Source organism: Thermobia domestica, chromosome 18, assembly GCF_964235325.1.
Source record: "Thermobia domestica chromosome 18, izTheDome1.hap1.1, whole genome shotgun sequence".
Lineage (NCBI taxonomy): Eukaryota > Metazoa > Arthropoda > Insecta > Zygentoma > Lepismatidae > Thermobia > Thermobia domestica.
Genome location: NC_137471.1, coordinates 149,896,476 through 149,912,165, shown reverse-complemented (window position 1 = coordinate 149,912,165; position 15,690 = coordinate 149,896,476).

The window sequence follows — 15,690 nt, the reverse complement described above, 5'->3', positions numbered from 1 at the left end:
GTTTTTCTATTTATTGTTTTATATGTTAAGTTAAACACCACAATATGTATCACTGATATCGCAGATCGTATTAATTTTTAAAATCGTGTTTGTAACTTATTGTCAAAACATTCATCTCCAGACATGATGTAGAGAGAAGAGAAAGAGATACGTCATCTGTAATATATGTATATGTGATTCACTAAGTAACTGTAGAAATTAGTTAAAGGACACATAAGAGAGCGAAAAGGAGGTCTAAAAGTCTGAACTTTTTAGAGACGTCCTAGATAGGTGAAAATATAGTTAAAAATTGCAAAGGGTATCATGTAATTTACCTTTCTTTTCTTATATTCTAGTATACTTTTTCTTTCACATCCAAACATCTCTATTCAGAATTATGAGATAAAGGTGAAGAGAGAAACATTTCCATTTCAAGAATTATATCAGGAAAAAAATCGTTTGACTTAGACTAGACTCGAACTCGCAAACCTTGAATCCATGGCTCAGCGTTCTACCGTTTGAGCTAACAACTTCTGTTGGAAAAGCCTGATTTCTACAACTACCGGTTGTAGAATGGTGTGTATTAACCAAGTTTGCCGAGATAATTGCTTCATGTAGCTATTGCAATAATAATAATAATAATAATAATAATAATAATAATAATAATAATAATAATAATAATAATAATAATAATAATAATAATAATAGCAGAAGAAGAAGAAGAAGAACAGAATTTAAAAAGTCGCATATGTTAAAAGTTTGACGTGCAGAGTAAGTCCTAATGCGAGATTTTATTATTTATATATAATAAATGTAAGCGTGGTTTATTCGTGCGTGCTACTCAAACTGCGCAACTCACTACCTAGTCCCATAAGAAGAGGTATCGTCATCCGCAAAAAAAAGTTCGCATATACTGTAACTTCCACATTTTCATTAATAACTCAGTTTTCTTAATATATTATCGCTTCTTTGTGCTTTCCTTAACAAAGCAGTCTAGTAATGAATAATTATTTATGATTTTTGTGAAAAAATAAAGCAAAACAAGAAAATTATAAGCAAAAAACTGTGATTGTTATGAAACTTTAGTCTGTCAGATAATTACGCGAAGAATATCCCGAGGGAAATTCACTCCATACAGTGCACAGGTATTAGGAGCACTCACAACTACGTAAAATTGAAGGAACAGAAAATAATGTATTTTTGAGATGAACATACAATTCATACTTCACGTGAAGTTCCAATATGGGAAATCAATCAATATCTTCAGTTGAAATTACTGAAAAAAAAATGGCTATTTAAAACTCCAAGTGTAAACCTGCGCTTGGAGCGAGTCTATTTCTAATATCAGAACGCGCTATTTCGTAACGTGCCTGCGTGGCCAAGCGGGTTTAGCAATGCTGTTAAAATTCTAGAACCGAAGGGTGGCAGTTCGAGCCTGAGCGCGGAACGCTTTTTTTTTTAATATAGTGAAATATTTTTTAAAATATAAATGTCTAGTTTGAAGTGTTTAAAAACACAAGACCAGATGAACAATCACTTTTCAAAGCTCAGTCACATTTATTCACTATGTTCATCAATTAGGCTATATACGAAGACACTAAAATGTGGAACGTTAACGATCCTTATTAACGTTAATACCACATCCGTTATAATGAGAACAGATTTGTGATCTGAATACCAACCTTAAACCATACGTCCAAAATGAAAATTATTCATGTTCTTGATACCTATTGCAACACTCAGTTGTAATATAGAGAGTGAGAGTGCGAAAGAGAGAGATAAAATACTGTATATAGGGTGCGGAAAAATTCCCGGAACGGTCCAATATCTCGCGAAGTATAAATATAACCAAAACAAAAATAACACATTTTAAATAGTTTTAAAGAAGCTATCCAATGACAGAAAACGCAATCACCTATCCCTACCTCCTTGGGGACTACGGGGGATAACTTTAAAATTTTAAATGGGAACCCCTATTTCTTATTTCATATGTGGATTTTCCAGAAAAAGTGATAGTGATTTGATCAAAAATTGAAAACAGTGTTTGCGAAGATGAAGTTACATGGAATACAATATCGATAATTGTTTTGCAAAGTAGCTTTATGAAGTAGTTCTTAGTAGTAGGGTTATTTACAACAAAAATAAGCCATTTTTGTCACCATTTGTATTTTCTTGCAAATTAATAAATATGGACAAATGCATTATTTTATGGAAGTTAAAATGTATGAATTCGTTATGTGGGTAAAAAAATCACATAAAAGTTTTACTCTGCGTGACCTTTCATGCCGCAGTCCCGTACGCTAACCGCATGGCCCAGAGCTCGACGCTGAGAGGCCACATTTTCATAAAGATTTACCGCCTCCATTTTTTATGTGTCGATTCAAGTGCTATCCGTGAAGGCACTGTTTTCAATTTTGGGTCAAATCACTGTTACTTATTCTGAAGAATCCAAATGTGCATCAAAATATGGGGATTTCCATTTAAAATTTTAAAGTTACCCCCCGTGTGGGAATGGAGGGTTGCGTTTGGTATCATTGGATAGATTTTTCAAAACTGTTTAACACGTGTTATTTTTGTTTTGCTGATCTGTATATTTCGCGAGATATTGGACCGTTCCGGGACTTTCCCCGCACCCTGTATAAGCTTGTATTTTTAATTAAAACAGTTAGTGTAAATCATAATCTGGATTTTTATAAAGTAAATTAAACAATCATATAGAAAATGTATACAGTTTAAAATTGAATTAAATTGCAATTCCAGAATCTGTAACATTATACATTTCTTATTTATTTACATCGAATGTTAACTTATTGTATAGTTTATAGCATGAGTATCAGCTGATATGTAACACAAAATTATCTATAAATTGAATTTAAATATGAAATGATATAGTTGCTATAAGAACAAGTTTATGAAAATGAACTGTATAATAATGGTTGTATTTGAAACAGAGTTTGCGTAATGGAGTAAATATTTACACCACCAGCTTTGCAATACTGTGCTGTTTAAATTGCCAATCTCATCAATTTTACTTATTTCGCTTGAATGTTTATGGAATTTAGTATAGCATTATGAAACATTCAACAACTGATCTAGTAGTGAAACATATTTAATAAGATTACCGCACATTACGGTAGAGTCCGAGATCGCTCCCAGCTTTGCGAGCACTTGATAATATTTTGTTATTATATTAGATAAAATATTATGTGGAAGAGCTAAATTAAATTAGAAAATGAAATGAAATATTTAACATCCCACTATTACGCCCTCTAGGCGGGAAGGTTCTAGATTGCTGGTCCTCACATAGAGGAGAATTTGGATTAGTAACCAGTTTGGTTCTTTCCTTTATAAAATCTCAATACACAATTCATATAGTAACGTCGAGCAAGCGATAGCGAGTGAAGGCAGGTTAACCAGGTTGATTGCTTTCTTCATCACCACTCAATTGGTATACGGACCAGTGTTCTAGAATCCTGCTATTTTAGGCTAAGGGAGAAGATAATTAAAGTAAGAAAAATGATATAAGAATTGGTGGAATGAGAAAGTGGAAGGAAAAGGAAATGCTGTGAGAAAAGTCACGGACATAATGTTGTCCACCACAAGCTTACTTGGACGGAATAAAACCAGAGACCGCATGCACCAAAGGTAAGCGCTCTACCAGTGAACCATCGCGCCCCATAAATTAAATAAGAAAGATAAGTAGTAGGCATTTTATAATTGAATATTGTATGTAAGAAACTTATTGTCTATAAAGATTCTTTCTCTTCAAGCTTTTGTAATTGATGTTGCAAATTGTCCGATGCTTTGCAATGCGGGTCAAAGGAATAAATGCATTTTTTCGGGATAGTATCGTCTGCCCCTTGCTGCTATTGGTGGTATAAAAGTAGTGTTGAGTTGATTTTTAGTTTCTTGTTCCTTTTGTTATGTGAATATATCTAGACTAGACCAAAATTTTTTACTGGTGTCCATTTCAGGATCACTCGGTAGCATGTTTTTAGTGGAGGAATGTTACGTGAATATAGATTACACCAAGTCACAAATATTTTGACAAAGACACACATTTTTATTACACAAATAGTTTCTGCTTTTCCTTTTACTGCAAATGTTTGTTTCTAATAGTGATTTTTATTCTTATTGTATCCGTGAATACACATTCAAGACTTTTTTTAAAAAAAAAATAAGTTGTTTAATAAGGCACTGAAAAGTGTTGGATTTTGTAACACTCTAACACTTAAAAACATAATACTGAGTGATCGTGAAATGGACACCAATAATTAATTTTTGTCTAGTCTATATTCACGTAACACTTTCAACAGCGAGGCTATATGAAACGTGGGCTTACTAATTAACGTGGAATAAAAATAAAAAAGTCTAGTGGCTAACGCGAGTGTTTTTGGTTCTTGTAGTCTCGGGTTCGATTCCCCGTAAGGGTCGATTCAGGTTAAATTTTCAGGGGAGTTTATGGGAAAAACGTAAAAAAATATAATTGCAAAAGTCTGATGCCAGTGTTTTGTAAGCTATTGACAAAATAAGAGAAAGACAGGAAAGAAATTCTCTTGAGAACTGAAAGTGAACAATGTTTTCGCATTTATGCTTAATTTGCTACTAGCGTGACACATTAAATTGAATATAATATAAATATTAGACACAAAATTCGCTACTTCACGGTTGATAACATGGTAAATGCTAGGTATTGTTAAACATTAAACGTAACACCTCAATTTTATATCAATAAATAACTTAAATAAATAAATAACAAGACAGAACAATACTATTAACCTATATTTGCATAGTATATAAATTAAAAACATGTTATATGAATTGTGTATTATCATAACGAAATGAATTATCGTATTATCATAACGAAAAATGGCTGAACCGTTTGAAATGAATTTTATTAACATAGTTAACACCTACCTCGGACTCGGTTGTTGTCACGCCATTTTTATTGAAATGCGTATCCAAACAGAAGAGAGGGGTTTAAAATGTATGCCAAAAATAGAATCTCTCACGTTTATGAGATGAAATATGATACATAAATTCCTTATTTAAAACGAGTGTGCACGTGTCCGACCGTGTTTAGAAATTTCGGTACTAAATGGAAAAGAGGGGCAATTCGTATCGGTTTTGCTCAATATTTAAGAATGATGACATCGAGATTGTGTCTTGTCTTCACAGCAAAACGGATGAAGCACTTGAAATTATCTTTTAAATATACGGTATTTAGCATTTGGTCCAGTCGGATTCATTAACACATATGTCGTAAGAGGAACAGATGGATATAAACACCTTATTTTAAAATATGTGAGCCCATCTTCCGTTGTCCTTAAAAATCCACTTTTGAGGGGGAAATGGGGCAAGTTCCAAATAAGGCGGTCAATATGTAAAAGTGACGTCGTGTTTGTCTGTCCGATCATCACGGGAAATCAAATCAGCCGTTTGAAATAAATATTTGAATACATTTAGTATTAATACTTGGAAGAAAATGGTTAGCTGACGTTCACTAGAAACTTGACAAAACTTCGATACAAATTAGAGGATAGTCAGCTATGCCTAAATCTAATATTGTAGGTGGAAGTGAAAACGACGAACGAAGTAACAGCGGATTAAAATTTAGCATTAGAAGTCATTGAAAAACAGAATGTGATGCGCGAAAACGAGAAAAAAAGAAAAGAAAAAACGTAACGTTGCCGACAACAACACACTGGATGGTGCTTATCGAAAGACCCATAAACGCTATTCATTAGCTCATTCTTCACGGTTTGGATTGCAAGAAATAAAACTATTTCTTCGTGCTAATACGCCTCTCAAAACGAAATGTCATATTTCTGCAAAATTTGTTTTTCTCACATGACTTGATAATTTTTTAAAAAATTATATTGTGCTGAAGAAAACAAAACCATATGACAAGCTGTATTTGATCTGAAGACCCCATGATCTTTACTACATGTTGTTATTCATTACCTCAGCGAGACGTTGTTTGCAATGACACTGATATATTAAGTGGTTTGTTCGAGAAAGTTGCTTGTCTCGATTTTGTTTACTCTTTAGGCTTTTCGTAGAATACATGAAAAAGAAATACATTTTTCGCTTAGATATCCAGGAATCCTGTTTTAACTGATCAGAAAACAGCAATCTACTGGTGAAATGATATGGGGTAATGTGTAGCATTTTGTTTTCACGCCATCGATAGCAGCAAGGGGCACATGAATTACATAAAAAGAGAGTGTGTTGTTATGAACTACTAATATCTTTTTCCAAAAAAAATAATAATAATAATAATAATAATTCTACGTGTTACTTCGTAGCTCAGGGGATAAGCGAGAGATTACAATACACAAGTTCGCACGATCGAGTCTTATCCACTGCTATTATGTTTTTTTTTTGTTTTTTTTTCATTTTCATTGAAAGTAACGTAGATACATTTTCATTGGCATTCAAAAAAAAAGAAAAAAAATGGAAGGGAATACGTAGCCCTGAAAAGGGCTGTTTATATATAAGTGTCTAATAGGAGGTCCAATGACCTTCTACATCGATGACTGCCTGGAGCCTTCTGGACATGCTTGTTTGACTACAAGGGAGCACTTCACAACTGATTACTGAGTGATAAGATCTGTGGTATTCTGTTCAACTTTCCTTTAGGCAATTTTAAACGTAATAGACAATATTTGTCTGACCTTGTCAGTGCCTGAGGCAGAAGACAAAATCAATGAAAATGTTTTCAACATAACATTTTCGATTTATGTTTATCTCCTATCCGTTTTTATTACGATTGCCTCCTTTAGAAATATCAGCTCTCTTTTTTTTTTTGGCCCGTATAAGGAAATGCTATTGCGGTTTTCCAACGTTCAATATTTTTGGCAAAATTAACACTTTCAAATAAAGCTAAAAAGCATATGTTTCACAGACAAAACAATATGTAAAGTTCTACTTTCCAGTTAGGCAACATTCCTTCAAAAAATTGCAACTATAGTTTGCATCTCAAGTAATTGGGTAAATATGCCAGTAGTCGACCATTTAAGGAGATTTTCAACTTTGTTAAAGTATAAAAAAATCATTTTTTACTAATAACTTTTACTGCATATGTCATTAGAAAGAACAGTGTTTAAATTTTACGTTTGTGTAGCTCGCATAGGAAATCTTTTATAAATAATTACACAGGAAAAAGAAAATACCAGAAACCCTGAAAAAAACAGTAGTCGGCCTATGAAAACCAAAGGTCAGCCATTACTTTAACCAGTACTCAGCCACACTATAGAATTGACTTTTTTCATGGAATTTTAGAGATCAATTCCTCAGTAGCAAATTAAGGGACAAATATATTGCACTCAGAGTTCCTACAAAGAAAAACTACGTGCAAAACAGGCCCGCAACTAGAGGGAGCTAGGGGGCCTGGCCCTCCTAAACTTTTCGTGGCCCCTCCAGACCTCAACACAAAAAACACAATTTAGATATGTGTAAGAGATTTTTAATGACTTGCCCCCCCCCCAACATATCTATGCCCCCCCCCAAACCTCTGTGGCTAGAAGCAGGCCTGGTGGAAAATATATTGCGATACAGGAAAAAAGACTTCTTGTATGATATTTACCATAAACTAAGAAAAATGTGCCTCGGCCTAGACTAGCCTATTTAAAACTAATATATAGGCCTATTTATATTTACATTGATATTTATATTTAGCTATGACATTAACCCTTTAATATGAAGTTCATTAAGCACATTCAGGACACATAAGCACTTGTTTAGCAGGTTCCTCGTACGATAATTCACTGAGGCACGTGCATTTTAAGTGGTACCAGTGATCACAAAAGTGACACCCAATATATTTAAGTGTATCGTTCTCAATATCACTTATGAATTCTTCTTCAGGCCTTAGACGGCATTTCAACAACTTCTTGCGTCTCGTCTTTTTAACTACTAGTGCTACTTGGCTTGACAGTCCTTTTCTTTTTGTTTGACTTTAAATTTTTCCTTTCTTTTGTATTCTCTCCCTTTTTCATTTTAGACGTTCCTCTTCTAGTTTTCTTTTCTTTTCATTCTTTACCATCTGATAATTTCTCCATGCTTGGGAGGATACTGCACTTTGAACTTTTTCTCTGGGCACATGTTTGGTAGTTTTGTTTTTGATTGGAGCTAGCCAGAAAAGATGCTAATCAAAGCCAGATGATATGGAAGTATTTTACGAAGGTTTTCTTTGAATTTCTTCTGAGATCATATGGAGTTATTTCTGGCTCTACTGACTGTAGAAACAGAAGCAGACCTTTCACCTTGCGTCGCTTCAGTACAAGATGCCATAACGGATATGTTGTTTTCCTGGTTTGAGTCAGACGTAACGTCTATTTCTGATATCGAAGATATATTTGTAGGATCTAGACGGCCAATTGCTAAAATTTGGTATGTTCCAGGACTAAGATATCGAACATTTCACTAGCAAGTATCTACTGATAGCAGATCGATCCTCTTCGGACAGAACAATAGCCTTATATGTGTTCATTAGTGTAAAATAAGAAGACTCTTTGGATAGAGTATCCTCAACGCACCTGATTGCAAAAACATCTGACACTGAGTCTATTCCAGTAGATGTCTTTGGACTGGTTGCAAGAAACGCTAAATCACGCGTTCTTAAACTGTTAGACATATTTTCCTCACGCTCACAGTGAGTTAGAATGTAAATATTTATGATTATTCTGTATTGTTTCGGCAATCAGGCAACTCTAGGAACAGAGCAGATAATAATAATAATAATAATAATAATAATAATAATAATAATAATAATAATAATAATAACAATAATAATAATAATAATAATAATAATAATAATAATAATAATAATAATAATAATAATAATAATAATAATAATAATAGTTGAAGAGCAATTGCAGCCTTAGAATTAAAAACGTGCAGAAACGCGACATTGTGCGGAGTAATTTAAAAAAATAAATCAATTAGATATTGATAACCCTTACTTCCTCATAGCTACCTTAGATTAAAAGACTAAGCTATGATCAGGGTCAAGGGCGTCGATCCTGCTTGGGCCGGGGGGCCCGGGCCCCCAAAGCTTATGTGGGCCCCCTATTGTATTTATGAATATACAATATTTGGCATAATTTGAATGCAATTTGTCTTAAAATCCTAACCTTCCGCATCCGAATGACCCCCAAATTTACAGGGAAATCGGCGCCCTTGATTAGGGTAAAATAAATACTCATTACCTGTCCTTTTTAAATTTTAGAGAAATAATTCAGACCAGCCATAAATCCTTAACCTTTTTTCCCTCAGTTCTAGAAAAATACAAGAATTGAAATGGTTACAATACCAGACTGATATTAAAGTACGGGACAAAAATAAACGACCAACATCGTCATAAGTTTTAATGGCATTTTCGATCGTTTAATTTTGTCCCGTATTTTATAACTGTATTATACTTGTATGATGCAATGAGTGACATCATAACAGTTACTTTTTCATTACATCGTTAGAAAAGTCTTCTACGTATTAGTTAAGTGTCTTAGTTGTATGTCATGTGTCATTTAAATTGAATGAATGATAAGTGGATGACTACTGGAGTATATGTATCCAGTAGCCGTCCGTTGAAAGTAATGGGGGGGGGCTGACCACTGGAAATTGAAGTGAAGAGTCATTTCCAGTAGTCAGCCCCTAATGGCTGACTACCGGAAAACTTATCAAAAATGCAACTTGTAGTCAGCCCCCTTATTTCTACGCAATATCTTGTTTTGTATCATAAACCACGAATTTTTAATAAGCTACGATACATTCATGCATAGAAGAAAGCAATAACTCGTACTATTTTACAATAATATAATTTTAACTTAACTTTGAAGTAAAGCTTCTTCCTTATTTTTTTATTAACAAAATGCGCACTTTGCTCACTTGCATCAGCAGACCTCAAATGATAATTTTTCTTTTCTACCATGAGGAGTCACACCAGGCCAGAACAAATGAGGTTGAATACTGGAGCTCTGATTTAAGTTGTAGTTGATTATTTGTTTGATAACACGCTACTGTATGTTTATTTAATATGCTTTTTACTGAAAAATAGCTGACTACTGGAGACGGCTGACTTTAGGCACACTTACCCTCCTAACTAACTAACTAATTCTATGGCCTATGGAACCCGGAGGTTCAATGCCGCATTCACAAAAGCTCTTCACTGACTTCTATCCTTAGCTAACTGGATCCAGTTTCTACTTTGTATTCCTATTTCTGCGAGATCCATCTTAATATTGTCCTCCCATCTGCGCCTAGGTCTTCCTAATTATAAGCTCAAGTAATATGTAACATAATAATAATAATAATAATAATAATAATAATAATAATAATAATAATAATAATAATAATAATAATAATAATAATATCTTAGTATCAAACTTTAAGCGATTTTTATATGATGCATATATTCATGAAAATAGTCACTATTTGTTATGTACTCATTTGGTGTTCCCCTAGGGTTACTAGGGATTGAAATCAGGATCTCTGACTGTGCAGTCCAGTATGCTAACTGTATGACCACAGAGCACGGATCTGACAAAAAACATTTTCATAACGTTTTGCTACCCCTCCTTTTCCCGTATCGATTAAAGTGCCATCCGTGAAGGAATTGTTTTCAATTCTGGGTGAAATCAGTCACTTTTCTCTGGAGAATCGAAATGTCCAATAAGAAATGGGGGTCCCACTTTAAAATTTTAAAGTTACCCCTACCGCCAAAGGGAATGGGGATAGCGGATTTTGTTTGGTATAATTGAACTATACATATAAAGCAGAAACATATATTCTCATTTTGGGCGTGTGTTTTCAATTTGATATTAACTTAGAAATCTATTTGAACTTTGGTAGTGCTAGCATTTCCAAATGGGACTAATGGGAAATGCGGCACTGAAAACTTACGCTTCGACTCTAATATTCGTTGATTTCGATATTTTTTGTCGCTATGTAACCACCCTGGGTGCTAATGGGAGCTTAATTGGACTTGAATTGAAAGTAGAACTGTTTACCTAAGCGACCACGAAACTATGGATTCGATACTAATATCGATCCTTTTCTAGCATTTTTGGTATATATCCCGACAGTACTCTTTTCCAGATTGTAAGAAATATGGTTAAAATTGCTCTAGACATATCAGAATTATGTCGAAACACATTCATACATCCACTTTCATACAGAGTGAGCGAGCGAGAAAGTGAGAGAGAGCGACCAAAGGCATCACCACTTCCACATTGCAAAAGCATATATCAGGTATTGAATTGAAAATCTATGTAAAGACCTTCTGCTGTGGCATGCTTCATAAGGACAATTCCAGTCTGCTCACGTGACCTTTGGGGTTCATGAATTTCTTGCGAGCGTTCCGACTTTGGATTCTCTGTTTATACCCTCTTTTTATGCCTCGGATAATTTTTCAAGAATATCAATGACATGCTGTAATACGAATGTTCAGAAGTAACCCCTATATGACAAATATCTGCAAATAAATACACTACATAATTTATTTATTGCGATGATATTATTTTCTTAATTTGTATTTAACATTCACATATATCATAGAATACCAACGTACTGTGAACACCTGTTATATTTTAAACATAATAATCACTATGTTCTGCAATGATTATATGTTATATATATACAACTGACATATTTTAATGTAATTATTTTATATAATTTTTCATGCATTGCGGAAAATAGAATTTCATAAAAAAACATTGACTCAGATCGGAAGCGAACCCTCGACCTTACGATTTGAAACCCAACGGCATACCACTGAGCTAACACAAGCGCTCCACGAATAGTACTTCTAGCAATATATAACGGTATTTAAGATAATAATTACATTCATATCCACTGCAAACGCTGTTTTTGTTCTACTTTGACTCTTATTTTAGTACTCAGGAGAGAATAATGTTCTATGTGTTAACTTTCACCATTCTTTTACATATGGAAAGATTCGTTTACGTATCTAAATATTCCATTAAGTATGGAGAGCAAAATGACAAACAAGCATGTGCTGGCATTAATACAGTTTCGAAATATTGTATCATTAAGTATTTCAATCAATGTTGCTTTTTTTATATATAATTGGTAACAAGTCTTATTATATTTAAAAGAAGAAAAACACATCTGCAAGATTTTTCCCGATTGCAAAGGTTGGCTTCGAGGTTCGAACCTAGTTTACTTTTTCCCGAAGATACCCGAAGTTGGACTTAGAAAATTTTTGCCTCGAAACAGCAATAAAGAATGCGCTCAACCTTTTTGAGACAAGGTGTACCTAAGCAACATCGACAGCGTCACTATTCATCTGCGACCACGAAAACTATGATTTCGATACTAATATTGTTCATATTTGACTACTTTTACATGTCCCTTCTTCCCTTATTACGAATGACTTCAGTGTCTCGCCTCACTGGAGCAATTTCAACAAACTTAAGTATAGCTATAAACCACCACCTGTAAAATAAATGTGCGGGTGAGATTTTTCGGAGAGAAATTCATTAGCTACTTTTCCAAAGTGGTGGCTTTATTCGCTTCCCATGCTAAAGATTGCCAAAGAGCTCAACTTTGTTTGCACCACTGTGCTATGAATATAGATTTTAATGGCATTTACTTTACTGAATGCTCGCTTAGGTGTTGCTCCCGTCACAGGAAAAATGAGATACCGTACTGTTATAAATGAGTAGGGATATAAACAAATACGGAAAACTATTAGCAATGACACCACTTGAAATGAGTTTTCGCAATATCATGGGGCAGTATTTTATTCGAATGTGAAGGAAATCATTGCGTAAATTGTCCGTTCCCCTTCTTAGAAATCTAAGCTACAATACGTATCTAATAATTTTGAATTAGAAATATATGCATCGAGTTTCATATCCTTAACTTTAAGGTGTCCTGAGTTAAGTAAATGAATAAACTTCCTGCTAACGAAAGAGTAAAGCTTTGGGCTTTAATAGTATCGGGAGTGTAATTATTCATTTCAGCGACCCCAAAAGCTATTGAATAGACACTCATATCTTTCAATTAGGAATTTTTAATTTTCACCCCTCCCATTAAACCTCCATGCCGATAATGCTAAACTTTGATGTGAACGATATAGAGGGTATCATACATAATTCATGTACTCAAAAGCTATGGATTTAACATTAATATCGTTCATTTTCGATTATTTTTACATGTTCCTGTGTCTCCCATATTAGAACTAGAGGTGATACGGGTTTCGATTCCCGTCAGGAGTCGTGTGGTTCTGGTTCCACGTTAAGTCGTAGATGCACGTCTTGTATAGAGTAGTAGCTGAAAGACACGCTGAACTCTATATCACCTCACCTCGTGAGATATTCTACGTTTGCATAATTTCTAAACCACTTTTCTTTCTTTCAATCTCTTCCTTCCTCTTAGGACACGCATAGGTTCAAACCCAAATATTCTTCACGGTTGGAGGACGCAAGGCTACTGTACCTACCCTTATGGGACTAGGTAGTGAGTTGCGCAGTTTGAGTAGCACGCACGAATAAACCACGCTTACATTTATTATATATAAATAATAAAATCTCGCATTAGGACTTACTCTGCACGTCAAACTTTTAACATATGCGACTTTTTGAATTCTGTTCTTCTTATTCTTCTTCTGCTTTATTATTATTATTATTATTATTATTATTATTATTATTATTATTATTATTATTATTATTATTGCAATAGCTACATGAAGCAATTATCTCGGCAAACTTGGTTAATACACACCATTCTACAACCGGTAGTTGTAGAAATCAGGCTTTTCCAACAGAAGTTGTTAGCTCAATCGGTAGAGCGCTGAGCCATGGATTCAAGGTTTGCGAGTTCGAGTCTAGTCTAAGTCAAACGATTTTTTTCCTGATATAATTCTTGAAATGGAAATGTTTCTCTCTTCACCTTTATCTCATAATTCTGAATAGAGATGTTTGGATGTGAAAGAAAAAGTATACTAGAATATAAGAAAAGAAAGGTAAATTACATGATACCCTTTGCAATTTTTAACTATATTTTCACCTATCTAGGACGTCTCTAAAAAGTTCAGACTTCTAGACCTCCTTTTCGCTCTCTTATGTGACCTTTAACTAATTTCTATAGTTACTTAGTGAATCACATATGCATATATTACAGATGACGTATCTCTTTCTCTTCTCTCTACATCATGTCTGGAGATGAATGTTTTGACAATAGGTTACAAACACGATTTTAAAAAATAATACGATCTGCGATATCAGTGATACATATTGTGGTGTTTAACTTAACATATAAAACAATAAATAGAAAAACTGAGAATACGAATCTTTTCGTGCACTGATGCTTCAATAACAGTGAACTGATGCTTCAAATCTGTGTCTTTACTCCCTTCACCTATGTTAATTCCCTAGTCAAAATAAAAACTCTTCAAAATTAATCACAAATTCTTATACAACCATCCCTTCCTTGGAGTACTGCGCGGTCACATACCCGTCACTGCGATGTAAAGGCACTTATGGCGACGAGGATACAAATTTCTAATGTTACCGTACTATAATTCAAGTATTGTTTGAAAGAATCACGAGCCGCCACTGACAGTGTATACTGCGTATAAAATGTACTGTAATATAAAGAACGATCAGGTACATTGCCCTTTTTATTGTACGTTAGAAATTTGAACTCCCTGAATGAAACTTGATATATATATTTTTTACAAGAAGCAGGAATGGGTCAAAATAACTCACTTTACCTAACATTGTAAGCTTGGTATTCTAAGGGTTAATCCACTCTAATCTTTACCACCAATCATTCAACTCGCAATTGAGCAGTTCATCTCTCAAACCGCATATATATCACCTCACCATCCTAAAATTCCTCCACGCTACTTTCGTCTAGTTAAACACTCACATCAAATGTATACAGAATATGTTTGCACTGGCAACCACGAAGCTCTTTAGCATCATAGAGCCCTCCACCGAACATTGTTTAATTATCTTAAAGTATATAAATTACGACAATGGATTAAAATTTGATACACAATTTCTGCCATATCACACCCTTCGCAATATTCGATGCGTTTCAACGCATTAGCTGGTAAATTTACCCAAACCTCTTATTCTCTCTTACATCACGATCAGGAATTGCACAGAGACCAAGAAGAAGCTAAAACCTTTGCTTCCTAATTATAGGAGATTTTCACACCTTTATCATTCACTTAGCATTTTAATTATCATCCTGTAGACCATTTCAACTTCAATTCACCACATATTCATCTTCAACCCAACATACCTACTCACAAAGCACTCACTACCTTCATTTCTACCACGCAAATCACTAATGTCATCTATCATAAATGTTATAATGACCCTGAAATCAATAACTTCTATCGATATGTAAGACAAAGTATACCAATACCGCTCAATCTTAGAAATCATCCAAATTTCTCTTGTTTTTTAAAATCAAGAATACCGTCCGATACAGTTCAAAAGAATCTTCACCAAAATCCTAGGAAAAAAATATCGTCAAATGACTTCGTGTTCATCTTTCTCATTACCATCTTTACCACACCATCAAGCAGGCTCCCGCCCACAAATTAGTATCAACGGTCAGCTTCTGCGTCTCCTCAACTGCATCCATAAGCAGTATAATACCACCAAGCCATCCTGTCTGGTACTCTTTAATTTAGAGAAGGCATTTTTTGACGTGTTGCGTTAGGGTTTG